At 52.2% G+C, this 25,416-nt stretch overlaps 1 protein-coding gene across 5 annotated transcripts in view; it reads right to left on the reverse strand.

Moving 5' to 3' along the window:
* Positions 1-25,416, reverse strand: part of ZBTB7C (zinc finger and BTB domain containing 7C) — a 314,920-nt gene that overhangs the window by 95,045 nt on the left and 194,459 nt on the right. Inside the window, exon 1 of one of the 5 annotated variants that reach the window (XM_032470487.1) lies at positions 48-647. The exons of 3 other annotated variants lie outside the window; for them this stretch is intronic. The gene's annotated coding sequence lies outside the window, so the exon portion shown is untranslated. Of the gene's footprint in view, positions 1-47; positions 648-25,416 lie in introns of those variants that run through there. One more of the 5 variants, XM_032470489.1, reaches the window with a different exon arrangement.

The following is a 25,416-nucleotide window of genomic DNA, read 5'->3' on the forward strand; positions in this document are numbered from 1 at the left end:
CCCGCGCGCATCCCAGCCCGCTCCGGCCGAGGCCGCCGCAGACCCACCTGGCCGCCCCGGGGACGCCGCGCTCGTGGCCGGGCCGTGTCCTGAGCGCCGCCAGGGTCCCTGGCTGAGAATCCACGCGGCAGCGCTGCTCAGGGGAGCCTGCCGCAGCCGGCGAGAGGTTGTCATTGATTCGTGCTGGGCGAGTTAAGCCATTCCAGGAGTGGTTTTGAGAGAGCACTCCCACCCCTCCCTCCAACCAGAAGTATTTGGCAGGCAGCCCCTTTCGTCCACCTGTACTGTTAAGCGCGGGACAAGGACCAATTTCACCAGTCGTGTTTTACGCCTCACTTTGTAACAGGCAGTGAGCCCTTTCCTAAAGGTGAAGCAGAAACGAAAGCAAGGGTGGCTGCGGAGTTCTCCTCCTGCTCTTCTCCCGGGTCTCTCCGTTTGTTTATTTTTCCCTCTAATATTTCACAAAATGCCTCACCACTTATCTCAAATCAGGATCTGCTTTTCATTGTTATTGTTTTATTTTCTTCAATTCTGTGTGCCTTTTATTTTTAGAGGCAATTTTATTTCCATTTGCCTGAAACCTGAGCCCAATAAAATTACTAGAATTATATGTTTTCTCCTTAAAGGGTCGTGAGTGTAACTTACTAAATAAAACACCGCACAGCAAGCCTTCAAGTGGCAAAAAAAAAAAAAAAAAAGAAGGAAGTGCAGGAAGCAAGCACGGAACTGTGGCTCCCTCCGTGGGGTTGCCCAGGGGAACTCGGCCCAGAGGGAGTCAAGAGGTCTGAGGTGGGGGCACCCACTGACACTCCTCTCCAACAACAAACACAGTATCACCAGGCTCTCCTTGGCTTTGTCTCCGTTCTGAGACTGACTCAGAAATGCCAACCAGAGACCCAACAGTCCACGTTTGGGGTGAGCCAACCACCAATCCAAGAGGTGTGGCGGGAGCGCCCTCTTCCAAGCTGTTCCTTAAAACCACACCCCACACTCTTTTTGAAAACTGCCAGCTGAGAGGCTCCTGCTACTGTCAGCCCTCTTCCTCAGGAACTGTCCTTCATCTGGGGGGAACCTTCATTAACTCCTTGGTACCTAGATTGGCTGTTCTCAGAAATGGGGGAGGAGCCAGGGGAATCCTTCCTCCCTGGTGACCCACTGCCTGGTGTGCGGTGGAGAATCAGCACAAGACAAAGGTAACCAATGAGACCAATGAGAGGCCTGGCCCTCCACGACCTTTGCCACTCTTCAGAGGCAGGTCACAAGCCTTAAGGCACCCCAAAGCCAGAGGTGAATCCCAAAGGTCCGTTCATCTATGAACGCTAAGGATGGGGCTGAGGTTTGCAGAATCCCAGGAAGACGGTTCAGACTTAAGTATCTTCTCCAACAGGTGCCCCCTGCCTGAAATTCCAGTGTTAATGATTCATTTCTTTGTGGGGCACGCCCTGCAGAAAGCCTGTGCCGGGGCAAGGGCAGGCAAAATCGCTTCTGGAAGGCAGGAAGGGTCTCTCTCTCTCTGTAGTTCTAAAACCGTAAATAGCCATGGGTCGGGGGCAGGAGTCTCCCCAAGGGGCTGGAATGAGTCTGTCAGACCCTTCTTGCTCTGGTGGGAGGGTGGCGGTTGGCAGCACATGGGGACAGAGAGGCTCAGAGCCAGGGAGGGGTGAGTTGGGGTGGAGAGGGGGTGCTAAATCAGAGAATCAGGCACTGAAGGTCAGAAGGGAAGGTGCTTAATCAGGGCAGGTGGACAGTTTCCAAGATTGGATGACTCCATAGCTTTTTATCAAAAACCATGTACTCCCGGAACACCCAAGCCAAAGAATGAAAAGTCAAATCCCTTTGTCCACAAAGGCGCTAATTAAATATCCAATCAAGTGTGACTCCACACTCCACTCCCAGACCCGGGAGGTAAAGGTGCCAACGCATGACCCGGTTGGAATCAGTGTCAATCCAGAAGTGTTTGTTGTGCACCCGTAAGCTGAGGTTTGCTGCAACAGCCTGGGTGAAGGTGGGGTGGGTGCAGTGGGGTGCTGCCCTCGGAGCCTCCTGTCTTGTGGGGAGTTAAAGCACAGGGCTGTTCAGCATGGGGCAGGGAACATGGAGCGCTATGTGGGATCCATTAAGGGCGCAGATCCTCGGAGCAGACAAGGAGCCAAGGGGCAGTCATGAAGAGAGGACTCATGTGGAGAGGGCTCTGGAAGTGGTCTGGGCAGGCCTGGAAGTCTATGTTGCTGTGAGCAGGAGGGCATGTCAGGTGGGGGAAGTGAAGACCGGAGTGGGGGTGGGACCTGGCCTTAGAGGGGTCTCCCAGTGGATAAAGCATTGGGTTAGGGTCTGTGAGGTGGGACCAGTTTATGGATACAGCTTCCAACTGAAAGGAGAGAGTACAGGGCTAGGGCCTGCTTTGGAGGGAGGGAGGGAAGACTGGAGCACCTCTTTCAAACCCAGCTGGAGCTGGATGTGGGCAGAGGGGGTTGTGGAGGAGGGAGGCTGCAGGGAGGGGTGGGGAAGAGATGCCGTGTCCAGCCCAGCCTTCCCCTAGGCGGCTCCTCATAGCAGGGCTCCGGCCCCTGGACCTGAAGGAGTGTCTGAGTAGGGCAGCGGGTGGTGCCAGGACTGTCGATACTGCAGCCAAGAGCCCGGGGGAGAGCTGGTCATGCTCCAGCCCGCTGGCTGGGTACCGCAGTGGACAGTGGATGTCATTCCTCCCTCCCCCTTAATCACTGTGCGCGCGCCTTATGGAGACACGCCCTTCGGAAGGGCTCTGGGCAGAAAGTGGAGAGCCCGGCCCCACTGCCCTTCAGCCTCACCTCCCTGTTCTCAGCCCCCATGCTGGCTGCTTCCTGGGAACAGAAACACAGGAGTCTTGTAGGGTGGGGGAGGGGGGCTGGGGAGGCTCCCAAAGCCATACAGAAGGGGCTTGGGGCGGGCCAGACTCTCGATCTGTCACTGTGCATTTCTTTTTGGGAGGTGGTTCCTTCCTAGGCCGCCATCGTTGGCCCCTCCCTCTTACTCCCCTCTCCTCTCCCCCTCCTTCCCGCCCCACCCCCTTCCTGGGTCAGGTCGGTCAGAACACTTGGAAACAGGCTGGCTTACAGACGCCTTGCCTTCCACATCTGCCTCCAAACCCACAACGCACTCTTGTTCCAGGAGGATGAAAGCTCCTGCCCCAACCACCAGGCAGTGGCTCAGAAGGCGGAACAGAAGCCAGGGAGCAAATCTGCTACCATCAACTTGAAACTTTGGTGGTGTCTGGTCATCAGCAGTGACCTAGGCTCACAGACAGCTTCTGTTCGAGCGCGCACACAGCCAGAATTACAGACTGTCTATATGTGCATGTATAGAGAGGGGGATACAGAGATGGGCCATGTGATCCGAAAATAGTAATCACGAACATCTATTGAGGCTCTACCCTACCCCCTCCCATTTAATCCCTTGCAGCCACACTATGAGGTAGATCCTTTTACCATCTCCATTTTACTGATGAGGGAACTGGGGCTCAGAGAGGTCTTGCCACTTGTTCAAGGTCACACAGCTTGATAAATCGTAACACTGAACATCAGGTCTTTAGGCTCTTTAGTCCTGGGTCTTTAGGACTCTGCTGCCCAGAGGCTGCCCCTAGGGTTCGGCTCCAGCTCTTTGTCTAGTTTCCATGGCTGGTTCCCTAAGGAGCAGTTTGCTTTGCTGGTGTGTGCCTCAGTTTCTTCACTGGCTGAGTAGGCAGAATCATGACTTACGGAACTGAGAGGCTGGAACAGCCAGAAAGAGGCTGAGATGGAGGTGAGACTGGTGAAGTGCTAGAGCGAGTCTTCTCTAAAGAACGCACATGGCACTGGGGTTGAGAGTTACTCAAGCTGGAAACTCAGAGTCACCCTTGCTCCCTCCCCCTCCTTCCTGCCCCACACCCTGCTCCAGCCAATCCATTCATAAGACTCAGATCCCAAAGCAGACCTCAAATCTCCCCCTCTTTCTGCCTCCTCCTCCACCACTGCCCTAGGCTGAGCCACCACCCCCTCACCTTGACTTCTGCAGGACCTCTTCACTAGCCCCCTGCTCCTATTTCTGCTCTGTTCCTTTGAACTGGTGCCATGCAGCTGCCCGGGTAATCTTAAAACATGCATTGGTCGTGTCGCCGGGCACTTAACATGCAGTCCAAACTGCTCACCATGACCCACGAGGCATGGCTGAAATCCTTATTTCTTTCTCCAAACTCACTGCTGCCTCCCACTGCCCCCATCCTCCAGTCAGACACACTGAGTTCCTTTGCCTTCCTGATGTGGGACTTCCCTTAGCCTGACGTGCCCTCCCCCACCTCAGGTCTTGAAGAAGTGTCACCTCCTCCGAGAAGGCTTCCTTGACTACCACAGATAAATTAGGAACCCTCCCCCATAATCTATTTCTGACCCTTGGTCAGAGCACTCATGTAGCTTGCATACTCTTATTTAACTGCATGCGTACGTTGAATTATTTTTTGACCATCCCTCCCACTGGAACAGAGGCTGCTCATGGGCCAAGACCCTGCTGTGTCTTCTCCACTGTGGGTACCTGGTACACGGTAGATTCCTGGCAAATACGTGGGGAACAAAGTTTTGTAGAAAAAACCCTAGATCCAGGAGACAGGGGGACTGGATCTAGTCCTGGCTCAGCCACTGGCAGGCTGAGTGCTCCTGGGGGTGTCATGTGCCCTCCCACATCCTCATCTTCATCCTCTGTAAAGGGGTACTACGGATGAGATGACAACCAGGAGCCTCACCAGGTCTGACACCCTGCAGCCAGGTTGGCCTTCGTCCTCTGAAATTATGCAGGTGCCAATAAACAAACAAGAGAATCCTGGCCATCATCACTTGAGAGGGCTTCGAGAAGACCTCTGTTGTCGGCCCTGCTGATTTTTGAGGCCAATCAGCTGGTGAAGACAGGTATTCCTGTGGCTCTGACCACCCACCACCCCCACTGCACAGGCTGCCAGCGTGCGTGGCAACAGGCGGGTCCAGAGCAAGCAGTTAGGACCTTGGAGAGAACCAGCATGAGGCCCAGTCAGAGCTGCTCTTCTCTGGAGATTTCCAACCCAATGGCCATGCTCCTTTGATGTATTGAGTCTGAGGGCCCGGCCTCCATCCAATGAGGTCAACGTCTGTACATGTGGTGTTTTCAGTGGCTTCTCAACCCATTATCCTGCTTGGCCTTCACAACCACCCTGAGGCCCACTTTGCAGATGAGGAAACTGAGACCTAGATTAAAAAGTGAGTGAGTGGCAGAATGGAGATCTTTGAAATCAGCAATGAAAAACTCTCATGAGAATAATATTCTTTTTAAAATGCATGTATATGAATAGATAATTTTAAAGAGAATACTGATATATATGAAAAACCAGGGAGGCTATAGCTCAGTGGTAGAGTGGGTGCTTAGCATGCCCAAGGTCCTGGGTTCAATCCCCAGTCCCTCCATTAAAAACATTAAATAAATAAATAAATCAAATTACCTCCCCCCAAAAAAATTAAAATTAAAAAAAAAAGAAAAAATCATATACAATTCTTCCATAATAGAGAAAATTTGTGACCCTTAATCCCACCACACTAGTCAGGGAATGACCCCAGCCTGACAGCAGTGCAGGGCCCTGGTCTCCCCTCAGGGCCCCCTCCTCTCTCTCTCTCTCTCTCTCTCTCTCTCTCACTGGGGGGAACAGTCCACCCTGCACTAAACACAGGCTTCACGACATCCCGCTTTGCACGTGTTAGGTGCTCAATAAACATTTAATTAAATTTTGAGGAAAACGGAGAGAAAACTCCACCGGCTGGATCATGAAGGTGGTGCTCAAGGGGGGCCCCCAGCCTCTCCCATTGCAGCCCCCCACATCCTGTCTGATGACACCCGAGTCCTCACCATCCTGAAGGCCACTGTGTGTACTATTCCACGCATGGCTTTGTAATCACGTGGCTCTATCATTTTGATCGTTAGATCAGATTTTATTGAAGTATATTAAAATGCCAGTGGGAAATAACAATTCATCGCCGTTCATCAAGCGTCAAGAACAGAGAAGGAGCCACAGCTGAATCTAAGCTAAGCTTCCAGGGTGACAAAATGTATTCGCATCTGCTGGTTGCCAGTGCGACACACTTTTCTGCCACCGTGTCTTAGAGGGACAGACCCATCATCCAGAACCAACTGGCAGTTTGCCAGACTTCTTGCCCAGACTCCCCCACTTCTTCAAGCACACAGAGTTGAGAGAGGAGTGGAGTCCCGGTGACCGTGACCGGCTGGCCTTTGGCTGCCCCAGTCCAGTGGATGCTGGAGAAAAAGGCAAGGCCTGTGGGGGTGGGGCCAGATCCTCTGAGCCCGCCTCCCACCTCTCAAGTGTACTGGGAGACCAGCTGGAGCTTGTCCTGACCCTGGGTGGGAGCCTCCCAGGTGCCTGGGTACCGGAATTGTTCTTTTTGGGGAAGTGAGGGGAAAGTACCTTGCCTGGCTGGGCACAGGGAAGGGCTGGGGCCCTGGCTAAGCCACACAATAGACAGGGCGAGTGAGCTCACAGCCTGAGGGCCCCCAGGGCTGCCAGGGCCTCGCCCTTCTTCCAGGTTGCATCAGTGACATAGTCAGGCACGCTAGGGAGGAGGGGAGGGCACCAGGAACTTCAGCAGAGCGGCTGGGGTTCTGGGTGACTGGGCCTGTCACCCCCAGAGCAGGCTGGGCATCCAGGGGCAGAGGGCTTGGCCAGGACCTGGCCAATGGGGCAGCGGTGGGAAAGCGGGCAGTACCACCAGCCAGAGAGGCAACTTCCCTCCTCCCTTCCTCCCTTCCCTCCTCTCTGCCTGCCTGCCTTCTTTCCTTCCTTCCTTCCTAACTCACCCTCCCTCCCTCCCTTCCATTCACAGTTAAGTACTGACCACCTTTCTGCGGTTCCCACTACTTAGGCTTTGGCTCTAAAGTGACCACATCAATGTGTCTCCGTCCTCATGGAGCTGACTTTCCAGCAGAGGAAAGACAATGAACAGATAACCATCAACCATGGAATCAGCTGGGTGAGGCCAAGTCTCTGTCCCTAGTCTCTTCCTCAGGGACACCACCTCTTCATCGTCTCCTACAGCCTCTCACCTCATTTGATCCCCACCCCTAGGGATCAGGAGAGCAGGATTTATAGCTCCCACAGAGAGTGAGGAAATACGGTTGAGGGTGGGGAGGTGACTTGCCTAAGGTCACTCTGGGCACAGTGCTGAAGCTGCCGCGTGAAACCCCGGCCACTGGACTCCTTGCCCAGTCAAGGAGTCAAACCCAGCACGGTCACCTAGACTTACCTGCAAAGGGGTCAGGACTTAACTCCATGCTTCTAGAAGTACTTTCTTTTTTTTTTTTAAGGGGTTATTTATACTCAGAAGACTGAAAAAAAAAGAAACTAAGAACTTCAACCTAGGCAAACAACTACCTTAGCATATTAAATGACCCTTGCAAGACAGGACCCTGGGTCTAAGCAGCCTGCGGAGCTGAGGTCCCAGCTGCGCCAGCTGCAAACTCTGGCCTTGACTCAAGTTCCCTTTGGTGAACAGGATGAAAGCTGGCCTCTCCTTCCTGGGTCCCTGCAAATGTGTGAAGCTCCCTTACCCAACCGGGTTGTTGGTACCCTTGGGCATAACCTGGCTGCCCACTTATCCCTTCGCTGCTGTTCGACCAGGATAGGGAAGGGCGGAGGCAGGAATGGGGATGGTGAAGCAGGGCTGCGCACGTACGGGCGCTCGTGTGGCTGTACTGTGTGAGGAGGACGGGCTGGATGGCAAGTTGCTGGATGGGGAAGGGGTACTAGCCCCTTCTCTGTTGGATGAAGCAGTGAACGGGGCTCCAACACCCTCCAGAAAAGTGTCTGCCCTAACTGCTCCAGGGAGCCCAGGTAGTGGCTGGTCTCACCTCTCGTCTTGTGCTGGTCAGCGTGCCATTGCCAGGGGTGCTGAGAATGGCTGGGACAGCCCACAACCCTTCCTGAGGGCCAGACAAGCCAGCCAGACAAGCCAGCCAGGCTGGAGGGTCAGCACAGTGACCTTCGCTCATTGAAGCTGGCGTTTTCATTAAGGTCAAGGGGAAGCTTGTAGGCTGAACAGGGGAATGAGATGGAGATCAAAACAAGGGCCTTGGCCTCCTACAAGGACCACATCAAAGAAATGACTCCCTGTCAACCCCCAAGGACAGGAAAATACTCATAATTATAATAGCTGCAAGCACTGTGCCCAGAGCCTCGCAGGCATTATTTCCTTCAATCCTCAGCAACAATCCTACGAAGCCTATACATTACCATCCCCTTTTACAGAACGGCAGCTCAGAGCCGGGATTTGAACCAAGGTCACAATGACCACCTCTAAAAGTCACTTTTAATCCTGGGAAACTGCCTAAGGTAGCTCAGAATATTTTTGGACTTTGAATGGAGTAGGAGAAACCAGAGTGAGACAGAAGGTAAGAACTGTTACAACAGGGGTAAGATATCAGAGCGGTCCCTTGTCTGAGGCTGTTCATGCCATTTTAGGCATCTCAAAACAGAGCCTAAACAGCTTTCTGTGCGGCAGAGCTGGCAGGCTCACACAGCAGTGAGTTCTAGGACGAGGAGAGTCCTTGGTAAAGACTTTATATCTCACTGAAGATGAGGAAAGCGCAACAGCCTGGAGTGTGCGCGGCGCCAGGGCACGGGCTGTGGCCATGGGAGCGTGGTGATGTTTCTCAGAACATGGATTCCTGAGCCTCTGCAAGTATCTCTGGACAGATGGTTGCAGTGCAGATTCTTGGGCCTCACCACAGGCCCACTGAGTCAGAACCTGAACCCCAAGTCTGCATTCTCACACACCCCAGGGGGTGCATGCTGCTGTGGTGGAAGCAGTGGTGCTTGGTAACTGGTTGGTTTGGCCTTGCGGCTGAGTGGCCCCCGGTTGAGAATCAGTGCTGTGAGAAGCCACTGTCACTGACCTAGGTCCTTCAGGTGTGTGTTGGGGGCGGGGAGGGGGAGAAGGATTGCACCCGAAGCATGTTCCCCACACCAGCCATTTTTAACGGCTGTAGAGAAGGCCAGCCGGCAGGCACACCGTTACACACTTAGCCCCTCCCTACTCTTGGACCCTGGGGGCTTTCCCGTATTAGATAATGTTAGGATGAACATCCTTGTGACTAGTTCCCCCATATTTTGGATTATTGTCTTAGATTAGATTCTGAGAAAAAGGATGAAAAGGGTATGAACATTTTCATGGCTCCTAATGTGTAATGAGAAACTGCATTTTCTAGAAAGGCTGTGCATTTAGGCTGACACCTGCAACGTTCAAGGGTGTCAGTCTCACCACCACACCAGCCCTTTCACATTTTATTTTATTTTATTTTATTTTATTTTATTTTATTTATTTTATTTTATTCCATTCCATTCTGTTTTATTTTGTTTTGTTTTGTTTTATTTTGTTTTGTTTTGTTTTGTTTTGTTTTGTTTTGTTTGTTGTTTTCACCCCTCGTTTTAAAGATAAGGAATTGAGGCTGGATTGCCGAAGTGCCCTGTGGCCTGTCCGAAGGTACAGTCAATGCTGAGCTGGGACAGGAACCCAGCGATTCCTTATTCACCTGCCAGGGTGTTTGGCTGCTGTTGACTTTCTCAGCCTCCAACCAGGGAGGGGAGAAACACCAAGCCTGGCACATCCTTCCCTCTCTGTCCCAATCTCCCTGCCAGCTCTGACTTCAGCTGCTCCAGGAACTCACATTTCAGTGCTTTTCATTGTTTTTCTGCCTCTAAAACCGGGGCCTCTCCTCTGTTCAAGCTCCACACCCTCCGTAAACCCTCTTCTGATCACTCAGAGGAGGTCATTACATACCTGAACTGCAGGTTAGATGTAGATAAGTGGGTGGGGAAGCAGTGGGACAAAGGTGAGGTGACAGCCCAGGGGAGGGACAAAGGCCAGCCAGACTGGCCAGAGCAGTGGGTGCAGTAGGACAAAAGACACAGTGGGACGGTGGGTGGGGCCTGGCGCGCCAGACTAGGGAGTTCAAGTAGGGGGGTTCTTGAGCACACGCCTAGCCAGACATCCTCTGCTACTGGGACAGGGGTTGTTCCATAGGACAGCTGGGCTCTGGCTTCAGCAAGGCCCTTAACAGGGTGTCTCTGTGGGTTTCAGAGGATCCTTAAACTTCCAGCTAGACCACATGTAACACTATGAGTATGTGAGCATGCTCCTTTTTCTGGAGAGACAGCCCAGGGTGTTCATCAGATTTTCAAAAAGGTTCCTAACCTCCCCTGCCTCCAAAGTTCAAAAGATAAAATTAAAATGAAAGTTTAAAGTCAACTAGAAATATAAACTGTTTGTTGTATGAGTTGTATAGATTTTTTACGCATGGTATAAAGAGAGGAAATAATTAGAGGTGGTCCTTTTCAGACAGATGATTGATAAATGACAGATGATTGATAGAAGATTAATAGATGATAGATGATTGAAGATTAATAGGTGATAGATGACTGATAGGAGATTAATATACGACAGATAATTGATAGACGATTAACAGATGATAGATTGATGATTAACAGATAATAGATGATTGATAGAAGATTAATAGGTGATAGATAGATAACTGATAATAAACGATTGACAGATGGTAGATGGATGATTAATAGATGATAGATAAATAGGTGATTGATAGAAGACTCATAGATGACAGATAGACGGATAATTGATAGATGATAGACGGATTACTGATAGACAGATAGCCAGAACAGATCTACATTTAGCAAACAGTTACGGCAAGCAGTCATTATTTGTGCCACTTCAGTTTTCTGCTCTTCCCCTGCGTGACAGGGAGCCCGCGCAGCGGGGAGGAGCTGGCAGACCTGGTGCTGAGGCGTTCAGATCACTGCCCTCCAAGGACGATCAGAGGCAAAGATAAAGCCTTTGTGAAGTGATGAAGTCAGTGGGAAAATGGGATTCGGTTTCACAGCTTTTCCCAGAGCCATCTCTTGCGTAAGAGGGGACCTACTTGACAGTCATCACAGCGAGCCCTTCTCGAGCACTTAGTGGGTGTCAGGCACTGCGCTAAGTGCTTTACAAGTATTGTCTTGTTTACTTCTCAGCGGCCCTGGCGGTTTGGGCAGCACTGTACCTCCTATTTCACAAAAGAGGAAATGGAGGCCCAGGGATATGAAGTCACTGGCCCCAAAGCAAACAGCCGTAAGTGGAACAGCAGGTGCCGGGAGCCAGGCGGGCTGGGTCCCGCAGCTGGGGCTCAACACAGCCTCTGAGAGCAGTCGTGTCGTGTGGTCAGTAACCATCCCCATCTCTGCCTTCCACAAGTGGCTGGACCCGGAAGAGCTTGGCCTGACTGTTCTCTCTGCCTTTAAAGGGATAGTGTAGTGAATACACTTGAAATTATCTAGGCTGATTGTCTATATCTGTTCTTTTAAAAAAAAATAGTAATAATAGTAGTAGCTATACCTCCCATTTAGTGAGCATCTGAGTCAATGTACAAAAGGTTTTATAGTCATTTTCTTAATTCCATCCTTAGAATAAGCCTCCAAGGTGAGTATCAGTGGGTCCATTTTATAGATAGTAGTATTGAGGTCCAAGGAGGTTTAGATAACCTGCCTGAGGTCAGCTAGTGGGGGGGGGGGGCTAGACTGCACCCTTGCTCTTTCTGCTGCTCTGTCTCTTGCTGGGTAATGCAGGGCACAGAGGAACAAGGGCTGGCTTTCTTGTTGGCGCCCACTATGGGTAGGGCATGGAAAAGGTCCAGGGGCTCACTGCCATGGTCAAAAGGAAGGAAAGGAAGGAGGGAGGGAGGGAAAGCAAGAAGGGAAGGTGGGAGGGAACACGGATGGTAGCATGGGCTCTCAGGCAGTACCAAGCTATGGATGAATGACCCAAATCTAGAGCTGCAATTTCAAAAGCGCCACCAAAAAGGGCCACTGGCCACTGGCGACAGTTAAGTGAAACGATCCCCCCAGAGTCAGTCGCTCCAGGATACAGCAGATGTGTGGCCCATGCCTTTTTGGAATTTGGCTACAGTCTTTGAGGCCAACACTGAATGCCTCATGAGATGTTCTTTTGAGGCTCAGGTGAAGGCGGGAGCATGCTCCTTCGATTAAAATCAACCCTTTTAGCTCCTCTTCTCTCTCGGGTTTTGACCTTAATTCTGGAAGCCCTAGGGCCTGGGAGGCATGAAATGCAGGCAGCAGAACGAAGAGCCAGCCCCTAGGATGGAGCTAGGAGGGTGGGAGTGGACAGGGTCACAGCTGCGGCTCAGGGTCATGGCTGGGAAAACCTGAAGGGAGAACTGTGCCCGTCTTGTCAAGTCCAGAGGCCAAAGCTGGACACAGAGTCAGAGAGGCCTTCAGGGCAGAGCCACAGCCAGCATTCCAAGTAAGCTATCAGGGGTCAGGGCAGGGATGACCAGGCCTTAGGAGTCCATCTGAACATCCAGGAGGAAACAGTCTGGGCTGGATCCCAGGCCCTGGTGAGGGGGAGAGGACCCCCTCATAAATGACCCAGTGAGCCTGGGGGATACCCAGGCAAGGCGGACACTCTCCTCTGGATGGGGTGGCGCTCCGCACTCAGAGTCCTGGGGGCTGAAATCTGTGGCAGGACAGGAGCTGAGCTTGACCTGGGAGAGCGGCCCCCAGGAGGCTGGGGCTAGAGCCCATGCCCAGAAGCCGGCTTTTCTTCCATGGAGGTCTCTAGAATCCACCCTGTCCTGTTCTCAGAGGTCTCACTCTCCTGCCTCTACAGTCCTCTTGCACCTGGCATTTTCCTTCATTTCAGAGAATAAAACTTTGTGTTCTTGATCTTGAAAGTAACATGCAGGCATTGTGGAAAGCTTCACGGGCTGAGGATGCTATTATAAAGGTAGATTTTCACCCTGGTTTCCTCACTAGCCATTTTCCCGTGAGCATTTTCCCATGATGCACTTGCCCCATCCCCCCATCCCTGCGCTTCCAATTCATCTCAAGCCTTACCTGCAGGTGCCTCTGGCTGGCATCTGTGTACTCAGATTAAGCAAGCCACGCTGTCACTGCTAAAGGTTCAGGTTCTAGTCTCTTCACGGGAATTGCTTAAACAATCAGAAAAGGTTTGCAGAACAGAAGCCAGAGAAACCCTCCGGGGCAGTGCCAGTCATCAACCAGTGCTGCCTCCTGGAAAAAGCTGATACAAAACTCTACCCAGGACTCTCATTTGCTCTATGTGGTCCCATGTATATGTTAGAATTGTGCACAAAACAAGAGCAAATAAGCCTCTGAGTGACACGGGCCTCAGGGAATGAGTGTTAGAGCACGTATTCTGTGACGTCTTCTGGTGGTTCGAAGTCGTCTCATTTTCCTTTCAGATTCTTGGCTGTGTCTCAGACAGAGGAGGAAAGCAAATAAGTGAGGTTTCTCTGTACCTCTAATATTCCTTGCTATGTTACATGGGTTTCATTTCTTGGAAATGTTAAATGTTCCTTCCTGATACTGTAGCGTTTGTACAGTGTGGTCATCTCCGTGCGGGCAGGCGGGGTGCTCCTAAGTTTCAGGTTTTGCTCCCCTGCCCAAGTTAAGAACCATTGTCACCGCAAACACGGCTATACTAGAAAAACCAGATTCTTTGATCTTTCTTTATCTCATACTGAGCTGCGTGACTCTAACAAGGTTGGAAATAGATTCACACTCAGGCTGTGAGAGCGCCAAGGCTCCTCAGGGCGCCTAGAAACCCACGCCCTCACTTTACCCCTAAGGAAATAGGGTGCGTCCAAGGTTACAAAAGAAGCTATTGGCCAATCGACAAATATCTCCTCCATGGGAGACTTTATGAAATGATTAACAATGACATCTGTGCAGGAATGCGGGCATTTACAATCCTTCTTGTTCCGAAGGATTTGAGCCAGCTTACAAATATGCCTACAATGCAAGGTCAACACACATAAAAAGTAAGAAAGAAAAATAAGACATGGGGCAAGTAAGAGCAAAGATGGAGCCAGGCTTGAGATGAACACTGGCCAGACCTGTGTGCTTAATCCAGCGTGGCCCTAGACTTGGTACCAAGATGCCCAGCAGTCAAGAGTAGGAGGAAATATTCCAGCCCTACAGGATTCTGCTTTCTTGTTCTCTAGGACTTGCTGCTTCCCTCTCCAGGCATCAGTTTTCCAGTCTGTAAAATGGGCAAATCCTGCCTTGTAGGAGCTTCATGAAAATCAAGTGAAATCTTACCTGTAAAAGAAAGTACTTGAAAAGTACTGAGTACAAAAGGGGTTATCATTTTATTTTCTCACTGTCTTCTTGTAATGATTTAAACACTTCTTATTTTCCATGGGCTGATGCAGCCCCCAGATTTAAGCGGTTAGAGTTGGTCAAAGTTAATTCTGTATGCATTCTTAAGAACACCATGCACTGTCCAAACACTGAATCAGAAGCCTTAAAACAGTTTCTGAGCTCACGTTAAGCCTGTTTCCACCATCATACCTTTTCCCCTTCCCTTGCTGTGACTAGGAAAAATTAAGATTCTTAGAAGCAGCCGGGAATGTAAAATTCTAACGCGAAGTTTAAGTACCCGCTAGAAAATTCCTGTTTCTGGGTGCAGGAGTGTGGCTGGATATTGGAGAGGAGAGAGCAAGGATGGGGAAGGGGAGATGGGCCCTTCAGGGGCCTCTCCAGCTGAAGTTTGGCAGCCACTGCCCCTACCTGTCACTCAGAGGGTTTCCCCAGCCTCAAGCGTCAGGGTAGAATAAGGCATCTTCTGAACACAGGCCAGAATTTTACCTAAAAGTTAATTCGTGTTCAGGAATCGGCATCCTGGGATTCCAAGAGGTGGGAGGGGGCAAAGAAGCCACCGAATCTGAGCAAGCAGAGCCTGGGGGGCCTCAGTTGCCTCCCCCATCTTGCCTGAGATAATAAACTGGGGGTAATCACTGAGAAGAGCTTTTCAAAAAACAAAGGCATTCATAGCAAAAGAATCATATAAATACCATAATAATAGAAATTTATCAGTAACATATAGATACTATGTTTGGTTTGGGATTCAACAAGGGAAGGTCACTATGGGCAAAGGTGGTCCAGCCTTCTCCTTGGGAAATCATTGACCCCACAAGCCCACTGACCTTCAGGGGACAAGTAAGCATGAACAAGTAAGGATGAGTCAGCTTCAGCTGAGACGTGGTCACATGAGGACCTGCCCTCCTGTCTGTAGAGCCCTGCACATTTCTCACAGTTACTATTTGAGGAGGTAATATAGGGTTAATATCATTATACCCATTTTATAGATGAGGAAATTGAGAGCCGGACTGGTTGAAGTTCATTTGTCAAAATGGCAAGAATCCGGTGGTCCCAGCAGAAAAGCAGCCTGAAATCCTGGCTGAGAGCGTGAATTCTGGAGCCAGACTGCATCCTGGCCCTGCCATCACTCCCTCTGTGACCTTTGGCAAGTTCTTGAGCCTCTCTCTGCCTCTGTTTCCTCATCTGTAAAGGTGGCTGGGTGGATCGCCTGAGTTCATATTTGTAAAATGAGAACAGCCCTGGACACATATCAAGTGCTACCTAAACAGACACATCAACTCCCAGCTCAAAGCCCCCTCTGCAGACCCCAAACCAAATCAGACCCATGGCAAGATCCCAAGGGTGTGGGCTCCATCCTGCAGGAGAAATCCTAACCCCACTCAGTGTCAGCAGACAGAAGTCACTGGGGTGGAGAGAGGGGGCTAGAGCCGGAGGGGAGGTAGGGAGCAGGCCCCTGATGAGCTTCTCCAGTGCCCTGGGGACAGACCCCCATCCTCTCCCTTCGCGGACTTTGCCAAGGAGGAACACACAGGCTAGATAAACCTGTGCCAAGCAGGAAGAAGATGGTATCAGACCTGACAGGCTGACAAGTTCGGTGTGCCCAGGCTCCCTCCAGGGGCAAACACCAGCTCCCCACGCTGGCCCGCCTTCACCTTCTCTTTGCTTTGGTGGATTTGTTTTAGTTGCTGCCAAGGGCACCCATCAGAAACCATGGAAGGTTTGCCTTTGGGGAGGGCTGTGTTTGGCAGACAAGTCCCAGCAAGCTTTCTCGTAACTCTGGCCCTAACAGGCCACAGGATGACCGTGGGTCTGAACGGTGCTTCCCAAAAGCCACGGGCCCATACACTTGGGGCAGGGTCTGAACCCGGAGGCAGGCTTCCTCCTTCCAGCCCTGGCTCTGCCGCACAGGGCTCTGTGTCCTTAGGCAAGGACTTCTTCCCTCCAGGTCCTCACTGTTCTCATTTCTAAAATGAGGGTCTTGAGAGGTGGAGCAGGGCGATGAACTTGAAGGTTCTTTTCAGGCCTCCCATCTGTGACTCTGCAGGGAGCCCTCTGGGACCAGAGCTGCAGAATTCCAAATGGCTGTTGGTGGGCCTGCCTTCTCGTGGCTCCTGGGCCTCTCCTGCAAGCTGCTCGGTTGTCATTATCGACTTGGCGGCATGGAGGGGTGTGCAGTGAGTGTCCCCATGTCCCTCGCCCTGCCTCGGTGGGATCAGGAGAGGGTAGACTCCAAAGGCAGAGGATGGCGAGGAGAGGCCAAGGGGAAGAGTGTCACCCCACCGGGTCCACACCACCTGGAACCCCTGCAGCCTTGGGCACATCCCTCTCACGGGCCAGTCCCCTGCATCTGATTGGTTATTCCCTGCCAGTTATGCACAAGCACTGGAATGGGGGTAGGGGGTACAAGAGAGATTCAAGGTCACTTTTGTCCTCAAGGAGCTCAGTCCGTGTCCTTACCACTGCTTCACTAATTGATGCACTTATTGAGCACCTATTATATACCAGCCCTGTGTTTACCTCTTCCAAATAGATCAGAAGCATGTGGAGGGGGTAGGGGTCATGGCCTATTTTTTTCCCCCCATTCTATCCCCTTTGTCATAAAATACCTGCATATGTGGTGGTTAAGGGCACAAACCCTAGAGCCAGACTGCCCAGGTGTAGATCCTGATGGTCTCCCAATTACCAGGCTCAGTTTCCTTGTCTGTAAAATGGGAATAATAATAATTCCTACCTCCTGGGGTTCTTCAAAGGATTCAAAAAATAATTAACGCTTTTAGAACACTTAGCACAGGGCCTGCCATGTAGAAGGTGCCTGAGAAATGTTTGTAAATAAAATACTTACCAAGGTGAATGGAGCTGACCTGCTTGCTCCTGGTCCAAATTTGTCATCTCAAGAAAGTAACACGGATACACCATCCTTCCTACTCTAAATCATGTGTGAACTGTTAATTTTTTCACTGAGCTCTGTGTTCACAGACAGTGCAAAGGTGAATTTCATCACAGATAAGCTCAACTCTCCTAAATTCCAAATCAGTAAGGTCCGAGTTCATGATCTTGTACTACAACCAAAAATATTAATCATTCATTTCATCCCATTTCTTCTCCAAATACTTTATTGAAACTGATAATAGTAGACTTGTATTTCTCCAACTTTTGCTCTTCCCGGCCCCATGTGCCAGGGCAGGACTCACAGCCAACGCCCAGCAGGCAGGACCCCAGAGAAGCACAGGTCCCACAAAGCCCTAGGCAGCCCAGAGCTGGGAATGGGGGCCTCCAGTCCCAAGGTTCTGGATTTGTGGGCCATGGTCTCCTAACACAATGCCTGGCGGGGACCCAGGGTAACAGGAGCCCCTGCAGGAACAGACATGCCTCGGTCTTTTGCAACCTGTTCAGATATCGGCTGAGGACAGTGAATGGAAAAGAGTCACAACATTAATCACTCTGATCTGGAGTTGCCGATTTGGTTCATGCTTAGACCCACCTCCAGACCCGCAGTCTCCTCGGGCACAATGACTGGGCTTGAAGTGACCCGACCTGATGCCAGGCTCCTAATAGTGGTCACCACTAGCCAACTACCCCGGAGAGACAGGTCACTAGCACACTCTGGGAGAAGCAGCTGGGGTCCCAAGCCTGGGGGAATCTGGGGGTCTTCTAACTTCTCTCCAAAATGTGTTTCTCCAGCTTCCTCACTGAGAGCTCACTCATTCATCTCACCAGTATTTACTGAGCATCTATTCTGTGCCATGCAGGTGCTAAGTTAGGTCCCCAGCCCAGAGGTACCCTAAAACAAATACACACTGGGCTGGGGCTAGGAGGTGGGTTGGACTTCCAGCTCTACCACTAACAAGCTGTATGACAGGTCACTTCCCTCTCGGGGTCTCAAGGGCCTCAGTCGATAAAAACCCAGGACTGGGCTAAGAATGCCTGTGGTCCAGCTCTGTTAAAAATCCTGGTTATTTACTCTGTTAGACAACACGCCTGATGTACGGATAGTGGCGATCTCGGTCAAAGAGCTCCCAGCTTGCAAAACACACCAGCTCAGCAACCCTGAAGCTCTCCTTAGCCACAGGGCTTGGTTCCTGGTTGCTCCCTGGAAATATAAGAACTAGCAGCCTTGGGGATGAACTGGAAGTTGAACTGACCACAGGGACACATAGGGGCAGGGCAGTGGAGGGGCTAAGGGGGGCTGTGGTGGCCTTCATGATGGGATCTGAAGGATCCCTGGAAGGCTTCTAGTGCCCCCAAATAACCCCTCTCCCCACTCTGGTGTCTTGCCTTTGGGGTGTTACCATTTGAAAGTAACTAGGGTATGTGTGTTTGTGGGGTGTCACTGTTCCATTGCAGGAATCTCTGGCAAAATGCAGACATTAGAGTCAGGGGAGGTTCTTCTTATTCCCCTAAGGTTGCTCGGGTCTTCCCTCCATGCCAGCAGGGGCCTGGCAGCCTGTGGTCACTGGGCCCCTGGGACCAGAAAATAAGGGGGACCCTGAAGGGGCCCTAAGGGGGTTGGGGGGAGGGGAACGGGAGGGGAGTGGGAGCGCGGGTGCAGGGCAAAAGAGGGCACGCACAGGCTCTGAATTCTCGAGGAGGGGTGGGGGTGGGAGAGCTGAGGGCAAGCGCTTGGTGCCTCCCTTTGGATAACCGATTCCCCAGAGGAGCCAACACAGAGAGGGGAGGGCAGGGAGGGCAAGTCAGGAGAAAGGGTGGGGCGGGGGTGGGGGGAGCGGATTCACAGAAAAATTCCCGAGTGTGGGGAGGGTAGAGGGTGTTGGGCAGCACCCCAGTTAGCCCGGCCCACGCCCCTCGAGTTGCCCGGCCGGTACAGACTGGTTCGCCCACCTTTCCCTCCCCGCCAGCCCCTCTGGCCTGATCCCTGAGAAAACAGAATCAAGAACGTGATGCAACCACCGCCGCTCCGCCCCGGCCACAAGCTCTCCGCACTCAGAGCCCGCCCCACCGCCCGCAGCCCCTTTCCTCCTCCAGCGCCCTTCCGCCCCCGCCACCCCACGGCCCCCTTCCAGAGCCCCCTCCCAGGTCCTGCCCTGGTCCCCGCCCCTCGCGGGCGTCCCCGCCCTCCTGGACGCCCCACCCCGCTCCCCTCTGCAATTCCCGCACCCTCTGCTTCGTGGGAGTCCTCGCCCTTCTCTGGGGCATCCTGGCGCCCTCGACCTCTCCCTTCCCCTCCCCGGGCCCCCTCCCGGCCTCTACCCCGCCTTCTCCGCGCCCCTCTTCGCGGCCCCATCCTATTTCTCCCGGCCTCTCCTCCGCATTCTCACCCTGCCCCAGCCCGACCTCATCTCCCGCCCTCCTCCCCTGAAGGCCGCAGCGCCTCCCTTGCCGTGGTTAACGCTGGAGAGGCCGGCGCCTGCCCCGGCGGGAACTGCACTGACCCGAGAGAGGGGATGGGGGTGGGGAGGGGCCGTGAGGGGAGAACGCAGAGCCGGACCCCCGCCCCTGTTGCCCCATCGCCTCACTGCCCGCCCACCCCCTTGCCAGGCTTGGTGCCAGGGCCCAACGTGGGCCAGGCAGCCAGCCAGCCGGGCTGCAGCTATCAGCTGGGTGGAGGGCAGTGCCAGCTGCAGGCGTCTCTGAAGCTCAGACACCACTCCCACCAGCCCTAGCCCTCCCTCCAGCAGCACCTTCTCCCTGAAACTTGGAGCCAGGAAGTGGCGAAGGCAGAAGACCCCAATTCACTTTGAGATCTTGTTGCAACAGGGAGGCCAGGGGCTGAGCCTCATAATCAGAACTAGGCTGAAGCCCAGCTCACTTATTCTCTGGGCGGCCTCAGGCGAGTCATTTCTCTCTGCATCAGTTGTTGCATTTGTAAAGTGGAGGTAATAATAGTACCCACCTCATGGGTGTTGTGAGTTCAAGAGTTTTGTGAGTGAGATGTGGGTTTGAATCCCAGCCCTGTCACTTAGCAGCGATGCGATCTTGAGCAAGTTATCTGTCCTTTCTGAACCGCAGTCCCCCAACAGTAAAACTGACAGTAACGCACACTTTGCAGAGCCAGTGCAGGAAATAAACAAGGTAATGTAAGGAGAGCGTCTGGGGCAGTTCTTAGCACATAATAGGTACCTCTCAGTCAATGGGAGGCATGGGGTAGGGGGATGGAAGGAACTGCCTCAGTGTCTGCTATGTGGGAGCTCTGGAGAGATAAGACTTAGGTGAAAAAAAAAATACCACTAACTCAAGGGGATCAAAGCTCAGTGCCAAATCCAAAGTCAGGAGGAAGGGCTTTGGGAGGAGGTGTGCCCTTAGCATCCATGAGAACAAATAAACTGCTAAGGATGGAATTCCAGGCAATGGTGGGGATGCTTTGAAACAGGGATGGAGGGGCAGCCCTTTCCCACCAGGATCAAGGGAGCAACCACGGGGCTTGAGAGGGGACGCAGTTTCTCCAGAATGACGGAGGTCAGCATCTGCTTGACGGGGGAGGACCCAAAGACAGCTTGGTCGTCTCTCTCCCATCCTGACAGGAGAAAGAACTAGAAGGACAGTTGGAAAATGAGACCTGAGCAATATCTCCACCCCTTTCAATGGCTGTGAACGTGGCAGAACGTCGTTGCCACCCTCGGCTATGGCTGTGTGACCCTGGAACTGGTTCCCTCATCTGGAGAATAACAAGGATGCTTTCTAGGCCCCCTTGGTTGCACCCCTCCACCCTTCTTGAAAGCAATACTTGCTCTGACCTGTAGGAATGTGGGGGAGAAGCTGCTCCTCCTTGAAGGTGCAGGGCTCAGTCCTGTCAACCAGTCCATGAGCTGGCTCCGAGCCCTCTTTAGAGGAGCAGGAATGCGGCGGGGCTGCACCCTGGCCAGCTCCCTGAGGCAGGAAGACCAGCTGTCCCAGGGAATGTGACTCTGAGCTGGAAGGAACCTTGCAAGCAGGCATCCAGCCCTCTCACTTATAGACCCGGAAACAAAAGCCCAGAGAAGGAAAGGGACTTGCCAAAGTTCACGTGTCTCTTTGGGGGCAGCGTCGAGGTTCAACCCACTGTAGCAGACTGCCTCCAATTAATTCGGTTCCCAGCAACCACAACAAAAGACCCCAGTAAGCTGATGACTGAGGCCAATCAAAACGTCTCTGAGTTCCTTTCATGAAAGAAAATGGAAAGGCATTCACTTTACTACCAGGTAAGAAAATGTCTTTCCGAAGTGAGTGAGCAGGACAGCCAGCCCACCCAGCCCCCGTCCGAAGCTGGAGGGGTGACCAGCGGGGCAGGGGCAGGGGCTCCTGCCAGGCTGGGGGCATTTGCGCCTGTGATCAGCACTGCAGGCTCCCTGAAGAGAGCCCAAGGACACGGAGCTTGAGTACTAATATGCATTTTTATTCTGCAGTAATTTTCATACTGAGTTCAAGAGGCACCGGCTCCAAGTACATAAAACCAAATCAAATTAAATTAATTGATTTTATTGAAACCTGCTGCAGTGGTATTCAAGCCCACAGCCAGGGGCACGACCCTCGTGAAATACCAAAGGGGCTTTTGAAATAATTAAATTAATCACACCCTGGGTTGCGCACAAGGGCTTGCTCCTGTGCTCAAGGCGAGCACGTTCCCACTCACTGCCACGGGTGACAGGACCGCAAAGCGAGGGGCTGCCTAGGGGAGCAGAAGGCCCACACCTCCCATTCTGGGGGAGGTCTCTGTGTTCTTTAGGCAAACACACGCGCACACGCACACAGACACACACGCTCACCAGCTAGAACTTCCTTTTCCCTCTGCCTACTTACGTATGGTCCAGGCCAAGTGCTCTCCCCCTCCGCTTCCTCCTCCTCTCCCTCCTCGTCCTCCTCCTCCCCCTCCTTTCCTGACCCACCCAGGACCCATCAAGCACTTACACCCATGTCCTTGGGTGATGCACTTTCTGGTTGCCTGTTCTTGCACGAGGGGCTGTTTTGTATCACTAGGCAAAAGATAATATTCCTCTTGAATGCAGAGAATGGGCCTTGGCCTTCTCTGGATCTTTCAGGAAGCTCAGCAGAGTGCTCTGCACATGGAAGGGACTCCAGACATTTATTAAGCACCTGCTGTATGCTAGGAACTGGTCAAATGACTTTGCACACATTAACTCATTTAATCCTCACCACGACCCCCTGTCCCCATTCTAAACTGGGATCGTTATTGTCCTTATTTTATAGGTGAAGAAACTGAGGCACAGAAAGGTCAGGTAACTGGTCACCAAGGTCACCCAGCTGGTAAAGGGAGCGCAGCTGAACTGCTTCTCAGTAAATCTGAAACCAAACAATTCTCTAAGCCCTGTTGCTGATGGCTTCACCCTGTCTATTTGAAGATTTTCTTACAAACAAGTAAGGTCACAAAATCCCAGTGTCCCCGGTGGAAGGGACACTCACCAACCCTTCATTTCATAGAGGAGGACATTTGCAGACCTGCCAGGGGAAGGTTCTCATGCAGGGTCACATGGCAATTCAGAGGACAAGAGTATCCTGTTGGGCCCGGACTCTGAACAGCTCTGGCCAGGGCAAAAAGTTACTGATGATTCCAGTCACTTCTGTACTGGGGGCTATCACTCCCAATTAGGCTGTCCTTTAGGGAAGACGATGTGTGTCCAGGGATGGAGTTGCCCATTTTCTGTGACCTTGCGCATATTCAGGGAGCAAAGCAGGGCAGAGTGGGGACCTGGCCCTTCAGGAGTCACACCCCACACCACAGCCTCATCAGGACGTGCTCCAGCCTTGCCTCAACCTGCCAGGACACCTTAGGAGACAAAGCCTGCCGCTCTACCTCTGTTGCACAACAGGCTTTCCAAGCCCCCCACCCCAGCCCTGTCCCCACTTACACACTCCTCCCACTACCCTCAAGATTAACCTCAAAACGGAGCCCAGGATGCCGGCCGGCGCACAGCCCCTCCCTGCCTCCGTGAACTCGAGCTGCGTCATAACAATGATGGACACAGTCATCATAACCGTGACGGCGACTATTCCGAGGCTGTGTCACTCTGTGCCAGGCGCACATGTGCCATTCCGTCTAATCACCCACCACCTCACGTTACAGGTGAGGAAACTCAGGTGAAAAGAGCTGGCTTGCCCAAGGACACAAAGCTGGCACCTGGCGGGGCCTGGATTCAAAGCCGGGCCTAAGGCGCACCTGCAGACTACATCTTCCCCGCCTTTGTGGACTGATAGTCTTTAATTGCCTCTTTATACGAGAATAAATTTTTAATTGTGGTGAAATCTATATATAAAATGAAAGTTGGTATTTTGACCGTGTGAGTGCACAATTCAGTGGCATTAATTATATTCGCAGTGTTGTGCCACCATCATCACTAGTTCACTATTTTGAAAATTTTTTCATCAACCCGCACGACAGCTCTGTACCTATTAAGCAGTGACTTCCCACTGCCACCCCCTCCACTCCCCTCCCACCCCGCCGACCCCTGCTAACTTCTCATCAACCTTTCTGCCTCTATGAGCTCTCGATATCTCATGTAAGTGGAATCATACAACATTTGTCCTTCAGTTCTCTCAAATAGTAAGCCAGACTCTTCAACTTTTTAGGCCCTCAGTGTCTCACCTGCCAAAAGGACACAAGGACCCTTGGCCTGCCTCCTTCCCAAGGATGCTGTGGAAGTGTGAATTCCATTCCAGCCCGGGGGGTGGGAGATGTCATCAGGGGAGGACCAGTCCTATGGAGGTGCCACACCCCCAGCTACTGAATGCAAGAAAGGCCTTCTCCGTCCTGAGCATCACTAAGGGGACCAATGAAGCAGCATATTGGAGATAGGGGTACAGGAGAAAGCAGAGGCTCTAGAAGGGAAAGGAGGCAAGAGGGGACCCCAGCACCTCTGGGAGCCTGGGCAGTGCTGCGTTATCACAGGGTGGGCCTTGGATGGTCCATAGGGAGTACTGCATCCCTGGGGAGAAAAAGGGTGACCCAGATCAGGCTCACCTGCCCCCTCCCACTGATTAGGGGCCCACAGCCTCTTCAGCTCCTCTCCCTCACTCCTCCCTGCTGTCTGCCCCACCCCGTGGTCCCCGCGGGGCAATCTCCTTCCTACCTGAGGCATTACTCATGCAGTCCCTTTCTTGTGTGCTCTGTCTGCCAGTGCCCCCAGCTCCTCCAAAGAGCCTTCCCGCCCCTGGTGGTTCCTCTCCAGCTCCACAGGCCCTATTCAATCTACATCACTTGATCCACCGCACTGGGGGACACTGTCTCCCGGGGCACGCCCAGTGGAAAGCGTTCTGCATTGGAGTCCTGCTGCTGCCATGTTCTAGCTGATCTAGGACCCCACTGCTCAACCACTCTGAGCCTCAGTGTTTCATCTGGAAAATGGACGTGAAAATGCCTGCTGCCTGGGCGTTGTCCTCAGGACAAGGAGAGTATGTCTGTGGCTTGTAACCCAGGTATGTGGCTGAGCTGCGCCAACACACAGCATCCCACGTGGCACATCTTCCTGATGCTCAGTTCTACTCAACTGTTTGGGGCAAATGCATTCTTTGATGTTAAAGAAAAGAGAGAGATGATTCTGGATAAAATAGAAGAACTTGCATTGCTTTTAAAAGACAAAATGGGTAACTTTCAGGGCATTTCTTGCTTTCTGGGAGCCTCATTAGTGATGTTTTCGGAGTCACAGTCTGCACGGCCCACTGTATTTGGAGTGCTGCTGGGGCGAACTGGTGAGGCCATGGCTAGGTCGAATGCCTGGCACTTGTGGTATTTCCCCCAATTGTCATTGGAGGGACAAGTTTAAAGCAGTGGCACTGTAAACCCTCTGGTTGGTATTGTTGCTTGGTCTCCCTTGGGAGAAGCAAAGCATTGGGTGGGAAGCACGTGGGGCTGCAGTGCCAGGAGAACTTTTGTCTCTGCGGCACCATCACAGGCTGGATGTATGTCCTTGGACTTATCACTTAACCTTTCTGAGCCTGGGTTTACACACCTATAAAGTAAAAAAAAAAAAAAAAGTCCTTATAATTCAGTATCAAAAAAACTCCAATTTAAAAATGGGCAGAGGACCTGAAGAGACAGTTTTCCAAAGAGGACATACAGATGGCCAACAAGCACATGAAAAGACCCTCCACATCACTAATCATCAGGAAAATGCAAATTAAAACCACAGTGAGATAGCACCTCACACCCGTCAGAGTGGTTATCATCAAAAAGACAGGAAATATCCTCGTGTTGGCGAGAGTGTGGAGAAAAGGAACCCTCATGCATTGTTGGT

This window comes from Camelus ferus, chromosome 30 (assembly GCF_009834535.1).
Source record: "Camelus ferus isolate YT-003-E chromosome 30, BCGSAC_Cfer_1.0, whole genome shotgun sequence".
In the NCBI taxonomy this organism is placed as follows: Eukaryota; Metazoa; Chordata; class Mammalia; order Artiodactyla; family Camelidae; genus Camelus; species Camelus ferus.